The following is a 9,740-nucleotide window of genomic DNA, read 5'->3' as shown; positions in this document are numbered from 1 at the left end:
CATCATCGATCCGAAACTCCGATTCCTTGTTCGAACACACTCAAATTTCGCTTTTGCAACCAACTCATCGTCGACTTTTTGAGCTTCACAAATTTGATGTATCAATAATAGTTTGGCATTCAATTCAGCTACTAACACATTGTCGGATCGAATCGGACAAGTGCACATTCATCGCTCAGAAAGCGAATAATGATTTACGACTTAAGGCATCCGCAACCACATTCGCCTTTCCCGTGATAGTCAATGACCACTCATAATCCTTTAACAACTCGAGCCAACGTCTTTGTCGCAGATTTAAGTCTCTTTGAGTCATCAAATATTTGAGACTTTTGTGATCCGAATACACATGGCACTTCTCACCAACTAAGTAATGTCGCCATATCTTTAAGGCGAATACGATGGCGACCAATTCGAGATCATGGGTCGGATAATTTTTCTCATGTGGCTTTAATTGCCTCGACGCAGGCCACAACTCGACCTTCTTGCATCAATACGCAACCTAACCCAAGTAGGGAGGCGTCACTAAAGATGACAAACTCTTTGCCGATTCGGGTTGCACTAGAATTGGGGCTTCATCAAATAAGTTTTCATTGATCGAAACTTTTCGACATTTCTCCGTCCATTCGAACTTAACATCCTTTTGGAGTAGCCGTCATTGGCGTGGCTATCGTTGAGAAACCTTTACAAATCGTCGGTAATAACCTAAAGCCCCAAAAGTCTCGAACCTCGGTAATATTTCTGGAGGCTTCCAGCTAAGTATGGCTGAAATTTTGTTCGGTCGACTCGAATACCCGTCTGCGATACCACATGCCCCAAGAAGCTAACCTCTCTTAACGAACTCACACTTGCTGAACTTAGCATATAATTGCTTATCCCGTAAAATTCTGACTAACCTCAGCGTTCAAAGATGTTCGGTCTCATTTCTTGAATAGACCAAGATGTCATCAATGAACACGACTACGAACTGATCCAAATATGGTCTCGAAGATCCGATTCATCAAATCCATAAATACCGTAAGGGCATTAATAAGCCCAAACGGCATCACTAGGAACTCGTAGTGACCATATCTTGTTCGAAGGCGCCTTGGTACGTCCGAATCTCGAATTACAATCGATAATAGCCCGATCTCAAATCTATTTTCGAGAACACCGAGGCTCCCTTCAGCTTGATCGAACAAATCGTCGATCTGTGATAACGGATATTTGTTCTTTATCGTCGCTTTATTAAGCTGACGATAGTCGATGCACAGCCTCATGGTTCCATCCTTCTTTTTCACAAACAACACTGGCGCACCCCAAGGTGAAAAACTCGGACGAGCAAAACCTCTATCCACCAATTCTTGCAACTGAGCATTCAACTCCTTTAATTCCGTTGGTGCCATACGATACGGAGCTATCAAAATTGGAGTGGTACCAGGTACCAATTCGATGCCAAACTCTATTTCCCGAATAGGTGGTAAACCCGACAATTCTTTAGGGAAAACATCCGGGTATTCACAAACCACTGGCACAGATTCGGGTCTCTTTTCTGACTCCTTGTCATTGAGCACATACGCAAGGTACGCTTCGCACCCTTTTCTTACATATTTCTGGGCCAACATTGCTGATATTACGGTGGCAACCCTTTAAGTCCGTAGACTCAACCCGAATTATCTCGTTATTCGGGCACCTCGAATCGATAGTCTTGCTTTTGCAATTTACATCTGGTGAGGCAGCATCCTCGCGTGCGCGTATGGCATAAGTCCTAGCAGAGCACGAGCCTCGGGTCTTGTTGTAGCATCTCTCGACCCTCTCGGCCGCCACTAGCATTGCCGTATTTTGGATGGCCTACTTGACGAAGGTAGCACCGGGTTTCCACTCGACTTACATTTTGTTCAAGCAACCTCGGGCAATCCTTGATAAAGTGGTCGGCCGATCCACACTTATAGCAGAGCGATCACGGAACCTCTGACTCCCGAATGCCATTTGGCACAATGTCGACACTCCATTCGGTTTGACGATCATTCCCAACACCGAGACCGAAGTGCCTCAGATACCCATTGTGGGGTCGATCACGATTTAGTCTAAAAAGGCCGGCGCCTCTAGACCGGCTCACATCTTCTCGAAATCTCTTGATGCTGTTGAAGAGACTTTCCGAGGACCTTTTTCAAATTCTCCGGTTCCCACATCAACTTTTGATTCTCCTTTCTAAGCTCTTGACTTTACAAGCTCGCTCAACAAGTACTACGAGCTCTCGATTTCGAGAATGCCAACAAACATCCTTATATCATCATTCAGCCCATCCTCGAGCGTTTACACATAATAGCTTCGGACGAAACACATTCCCGGCGTATTCATCGAGTCTAACAAATTTTCGCTCGTAGTCGATATGGACATAGAGCCTTGCTTAAGATCAAGAAATTCCTTTCGTTTTTGGTCGATGAATCTCTGACTAATATACTTCTTTCGGAACTCGGTTTGGAAAAACTCCCAAGTTACTTGCTCCGTAGGCACAACCGAAGTCAGAGTACTCCACCAATAGTAGGCGGAATCACGTAGCAAGGAGATAGTACACTTTAAGCACTCATCGGGTGTACAAGATAGCTCATCGAGCACCCGGATAGTGTTGTCCAACCAAAATTCAGCTTGCTCGGCATCGTCGTCATCCGTAGCTTTAAATTCAGTGGCCCCATGTTTTCAATCCTGTCGATGGGGCTTACTTGACCTTATTTGGTCGATTCTGGAGGTATTGTAGGTGCGGGGGTTGCATTAGTCGGGAATGGAGGTTGTGGAACAGCCGTGTTAGTTCGAATGTATTGGTTGAACCAATCATTCATCACGCTATAAAAGGCTTGCCTAGCCTCATCATTCAGATTGCTGGCCATAGGTTGAGAGTCCGCCGGCGCTGTCCCTTGCGCGGGAGAAGGCGCCACACTCTCCACATCATCAGCTATTGCTCGGTTGGGATCGGGATCCATTTCTATAAACAAACACAAATTCAGAATGTCAAAAATCACCACACTATCAATTATCACTTAATGGCATGTATAGCTAGACCGCAAACATATCACGGTAGTCCTAGAATCGACTAAACCGTAGCTCTGATACCAATAAAATTGTAACACCCCGAACCCGAGACCATCGCCGGTGTCGGACACGAGGGGTTAACGAGACAAATCCTCTTAAAGTACCGACCAATTTGGCATTTCCAGACAGCCTGGAAAACTGCATCACTGTCGCATTAAAAATCATATCTTGAGTTTCAAAACTCGGAAACTGATTCCATAAATTTTCCCTGAATTTAGACTCATATATCCATCCATGGATTTATTTCTAGAATTTTTGGTTGGGCCGATTGGTACAGTTTATTAGTTAAAGTCACCCATGTTACAGGGGTTGACTACACTGACCTTCTTGCTTTAAAACTTGAATATCTCTCTGTACAGGGCTTTAATACTGGTGCCGTTTGTTTCTAATGAAACTAGACTCAAAATGGAATCTTCACATATAAGGAATGACTTCTAATTCTTTCTGGATAATTTATAGTAAATTTTGAAAGTCGCGTCAGGGCTCCCAGAAACTGTTCTGGCCCTGTCTCACGAGAACTTTAATATCTCTCAGTATACTGTTCATATGATCGTTTTGTTACTTTCATATTAAAATAGACTCGTCAAGGTTCGTTTGCATAACTAATTCACAATTTAATACCCTTCCTACAAATTTTGGTGATTTTTCACATCCACGTCACTGCAACTGGCAGCATCTGTTTTTAAGGTAGGCCTTACCTATTTTGTAGTTTCCATGGACCAACTATAGTCTAGTCATATATAGGTCCACCTATGATCATGTTTAGCCATTCAAATGGCTGATCATGTGACCAACACTCCCATTCCAATCCATAATAATATCATGAAACCATATAAAATTACAAACCACAAATGGTCTAATTCCGTACTCCACTTTTACGAACCATTTTCGCATGGCCGTACACATATACATCACAAAAGCACTTGAAAACAACCGAGGTAGTCCTATACATGCCATATCCAAAGTTCAACTAAAAGAGTACCAAAGGGGTTTGATAGTGTGGATGACTTCACTTCAATGATCCCGAATCCGATCGCTAGCGAGCAAAATCTATAAAACAGAGAGCCAAAGCAGCGGGTAAGCATGTTTATGCTTAGTAAATCTCAAGCAATGAAATCGGCTTTAACTAAAGCATTACATTCACATAGCCAAATGAATCATTTCATTTATACACATTCACATAATCATACTTACTTCACACTTCATCAACATATACATTCACAAGATATCAACCAATTCAAGAGCTGAAAATTCGTTAGTCGATTGACGAATATTATTCAAACGTATCGACTTTTCCATTGCACATGTAAACATACCTTATCCTTTGGGCTTTTTGAGCGTACTAATTAAATGTATTACAGCAACCAACGCTCACCTTCAACCCAAGCTTCTTCGGAATACAACCGGATATAACCACAAGCATGAATGCCTTCGGGTCTTAGCCCGGATATAACGACTCGCACAAATGCCTTCGGGTATTAGCCCGGATATAACAACTTGCACGAATGCCTTCGGGTATTAGCCCGGATAAAGTCACTAGCACAATTGCCTTCGGGTCTTAACTCGGATATCATTCAATTGCTCATGCACACATACATCCATAATCATTACACATTCATGTTTCATTTTCGTTACTAAGGCTCAAACACAAATATAATCACTAGCGTAATTGCCTTGGGACTTAGCCCGGGTACCATTCAAATACTCATACACACGTATATTAGTAATCATTACACATCCATAATTTCATTTCACATAATTCAAGTAGGGTCATTACTTGAAGACTTACCTCGGATGTTGTCGAACGGCTTCAACGGCTATTCGATCACTTTTTCCTTCCCCTTATCCAATTGTGGCCCTCTAAGCTCTTGAGCTAATTCAAACAAATTCAATTTATTAAAGTCTCGCTTGCTATCCTTGGCGAATACACACATCATTGACTCAACATCACATAACTAAGCACTTTAGTCAATTTTCTTTAATTACGCACACATTCGGCCTTAGCTCACAACAAGGTAGCCGATTACCTAAGTCAAGAATAGGCACCATTAAGCTTGCCTCTAACCGAATGCATGCACAATAATTCCCCTCATGTGGCCGATTATACTTAGTCATACTTGCACAAAATCAACAATAAATTGCAAGATTTTCACATCATATGTGTACTAGGCGAATGTACTTGCAATTTCACAAACATTCTTCAACACTTTCTTCTTTAAACAAACATATTTATCACTTACTTCATAACCAAAACATCATGTGCAAACATATATACACATATAGGTGCAAGGCCAATTTCAAGGTGTCCATAACCATCCAAAACACAAATTTTAACTAACATGCAAGAAGCATAAACCATGCTCATGAGCATACCATGGCGAATACATCACACACCATACCCCTTTTAATTTTTTTGGTCATGGTTAAACAAAGGATTCAATGTCTTACTCAAGAATGCTAAAAGAAATTTCAAGAGTAGTCAATCCATCATTGCATGCATCATCAACAAGCTTCACATTTAGCATGCAATGGCTTTAACACAATATCAAACTTGGCCAAATACCATTTCCATGGCACAACAAGGATTTGGACCATGGGCTAACATGAACATCAAGTTAGCAACTAAAACATGCATGAATCTCATGACACAACCTCAAACATACCTTAATCTTGATGCAAGTATAGCCAAATCTCCTTCTAGATCTCTTCTAAACCAAAATGGAGCAAAATCCTCCTTCTTCCTTAGTTTGGCTCAAAGAAAGGATGAACAAATTTTTTCTTTCTTTCTCTACAACTCACGACAATGGGGGAATACCACACTCACACACATTTTTTTCATTCTTTTCTTACCCATACTCCTTTGTTTATTATTTCTCCCTAATGCACCAACAAAACATGTTTATGACATGTTTTGCCCATCCTCTCTTGCCATGGCCGCCACCACCTATAAAAGGGGTATTTGACATGCAAGTCCATTGTTTTGCATGCATGCTTTAATTAGTCATCACACATTTCCCTATCATACTTTCAAAGTTTACTACTAGGCCCTTTCTAGTGAAATTCACATTTATAACACTAAATCAAATCATCAAAAATGTCACACACAATTTAACACATATCATAGGCATCAAAATAAATTTTAAATTATTTTTATGCCTCGGTTTTGTGGTCCCGAAACCACATCCCGACTAGGGTCAATTTTGGGCTGTCACAATATTCTTTTGAAATTTTTGTGAAGTTGAGTTTGTTTTGGTGCTCATAACATGACCCATGTGTTAATTTTTGAGTTTGTGTTGCAAGAAACATTTGGTTATGTCCTTATATGTCAAATTGATGATAAATTTTTGATATTTGGTGAATGAATATGGGTTTCGGTCATGGTAGATAACAAAGAATGTGGTTGTTGTTCTTGTTAATTTGGATGAATTTTTGGTGGATAGGTGCTTGAATCAAACAAATGATCATGTGTGTACACTAGGTGCTAGTTGAGAAGAATCGGTCACTATATTGGAGGCCATTGCCGAATATGAGTTTAGTTATTGAGAGTGATGAATGTGTTTTGAGTTGATGGAATAAAAGAATGCTTAAAGATGTGTCACAACAAATTATGTGTTAAGCTAAGGTTGTTAAATTATCAATCTTTCTTCCTAGCCGAATATGTGTTTATAAAGTTGAGTTGTTAAATAGATTTTGAAGTTAGCCCATGTATTTATTTTTGAATTTAAGAAGAATGATACATTCGACTATGCTTTGATGTGCTTGGATTGTTGTTCATTGAGTAAATGATTGAGGAATGGTTAGAAGAATTTGAATGCTAAACTAGTTGATTTGTTTATAATGTCCGATTATGATCATTTATAGAGATGTGAATGAATTGTTGTTATGTGAATAAATATTTGTTTGATGATATATATATATATGTATTCGACAATGGGATAAAATGTGTATTAAGGTGAGTTTCATGGTGATTATGCTTGTGATGTTGGGTTAATATTCGGCATTGAGTAATGTGGGGTAAGGTGATTAATCGGCTATGAAATTAGCTAAATTGAATAGGTATGTTTAATGATATGCTTAGTATAATGTATGATCCTATAACTCGGTTTGGTATTGAGATAAAGGTTAGATGTATGATTGGATTTTGGTATGTGTTAAATTGGTCAATCAACGATTAAATGATATGTGATTGCCAAATGTGATTGTTAAGTGAATAATATTAGTTAAGTACTTAAGCAAATCTATTGTTTTACTTAAGCTTAAGAGCAAAGAGGATCAAAGTCGGATAGGGAAAAGAGAAAGTAAGCGAATAGCCGTGGACATCTAATCGTCGACCACTTCGAGGTAAGTTTTAAGTGATTAAACGTTGAGTAAATTCAATCATAATAGGACATAATGAGTTGATTTAATAAGATATGATGTGGCCATGATATGTCTTAAACTCAAATGGTAAGTTCATAAGTGTTTGGACTTGGAAATTTAAGAGCAAATTGTAATAATTTGCTTTGGACAGCAGCAGTAATGTGATTTTAGAAAATCACTATAAATTGTTGGTGTGGAATTATAGGCTGAATAAAATATGTAATCAAAGCTTAGTTAGTCTAGTTTCTTATAAAAGAGACCGTGGAAGCAAAGAAATTTCCTATAAAGAGATATTTAAAGTTGTGTGGGACAGTGTCAGAATGACTCCGAAATCCCCTGTTCTGTTTTTGGAAAATCATTATAATTTGTACAAAAATGGTTATAAGATAAGATTTATATTCTTAGACTCCTTAATGAGTCTAGTTTCAAATGAAATTAAATAGAACACATTATGAATTCTGTACAATGAAAAATTTGATTCGTAGTGAAGAATGGTCAGATTAGTCAAACAGTGAAACAGGGGAAACTTTAAGAAAAATCTGGTATTGATTGGCCAAACCTAAAATTCTGGAAATTTTATGGATGGAAGATATACGAGTCTATATTCAGGGAAAATTAACGGCAAGTGATTTGGAGTTTTGTAGCTCCAGTTATAAATAATTTAGTGACTATTGCTCAGGAAAACAGCTCGTAGTGAATATGTGATTTTGTTGTAAACATGGATAAAACTTGTTTTAGTTGCTTATAAGCTATTGATTAAACCCATACGTGAATTCTAAATCATGATATTGTAAAACGATATATGAGTGTTAGACGGATCTTTGATATTAAAATTTTTGAAATTGTAAGTTTATGAGTATTCAAATATGAAATGATAGTATGGCGTGAAGTTGAATTATTCATTGGAAAATGATTGATGTAGATTCGGCCAAGACAAAGTGTATACATGATAGTATATGTGGTATGTGAAGTATATTTGGATAATTGTGATGTGAATACATGAAAATTTATATTTTGATTTAGGATTTTATGTGATGAATGTGAACATGCATATATGTGATAAGGCCGAATGGCCATTGTGATGAATGTGAGCATGCATATATGTGATAAGGCCGAATGGCCAATGTGATGAATGTGAGCATGCATATATGTGATAAGGCTGAATGGCCAATGTGATGAATGTGAGCATGCATATGTGTGATAAGGCCGAATGGCCAATGTGGTGAATATGAACATGCATATGTGGTAAAGCCGAATGGTCAATGTGAAATATATATATGAGATATGCATATGTGGTAAAGCCAAAAGGTCAATGTGAAATATATATATGAGATATGTATATGTGGTAAAGCCGAATGGCTAGTGTGAAATATGTAGGCGATGTGCGTATATTGTGGCCGATTACCTAAGTCAATTTTCTTTAGTCAATTTTCTTTAATTACGCACACATTCGGCCTTAGCTCACAACAAGGTAGCCGATTACCTAAGTCAAGAATAGGCACCATTAAGCTTGCCTCTAACCGAATGCATGCACAATAATTCCCCTCATGTGGCCGATTATAATTAGTCATACTTGCACAAAATCAACAATAAATTGCAAGATTTTCACATCATATGTGTACTAGGCCGAATGTACTTGCAATTTCACAAACATTCTTCAACACTTTCTTCTTTAAACAAACATATTTATCACTTACTTCATAACCAAAACATCATGTGCAAACATATATACACATATAGGTGCAAGGCGAATTTCAAGGTGTCCATAACCATCCAAAACACAAATTTTAACTAACATGCAAGAAGCATAAACCATGCTCATGAGCATACCATGGCCGAATACATCACACACCATACCCTTTTAACTTTTTGGTCATGGTTAAACAAAGGATTCAATGTCTTACTCAAGAATGCTAAAAGAAATTTCAAGAATAGTCAATCCATCATTGCATGCATCATCAACAAGCTTCACATTTAGCATGCAATGGCTTTAACACAATATCAAACTTGGCCAAATACCATTTCCATGGCACAACAAGGATTTGGACCATGGGCTAACATGAACATCAAGTTAGCAACTAAAACATGCATGAATCTCATGACACAACCTCAAACATACCTTAATCTTGATGCAAGTATAGCCAAATCTCCTTCTAGATCTCTTCTAAACCAAAATGGAGCAAAATCCTCCTTCTTCCTTAGTTTCGCTCAAAGAAAGGATGAACAAATTTTTTTCTTTCTTTCTCTACAACTCACTGACAATGGGGGAATACCACACTCACACACATTTTTTTCATTCTTTTCTTACCCATACT

The sequence above is a fragment of the Gossypium arboreum genome, chromosome 12 (assembly GCF_025698485.1).
Source record: "Gossypium arboreum isolate Shixiya-1 chromosome 12, ASM2569848v2, whole genome shotgun sequence".
In the NCBI taxonomy this organism is placed as follows: Eukaryota; Viridiplantae; Streptophyta; class Magnoliopsida; order Malvales; family Malvaceae; genus Gossypium; species Gossypium arboreum.
This window is presented reverse-complemented; position numbering follows the sequence as displayed.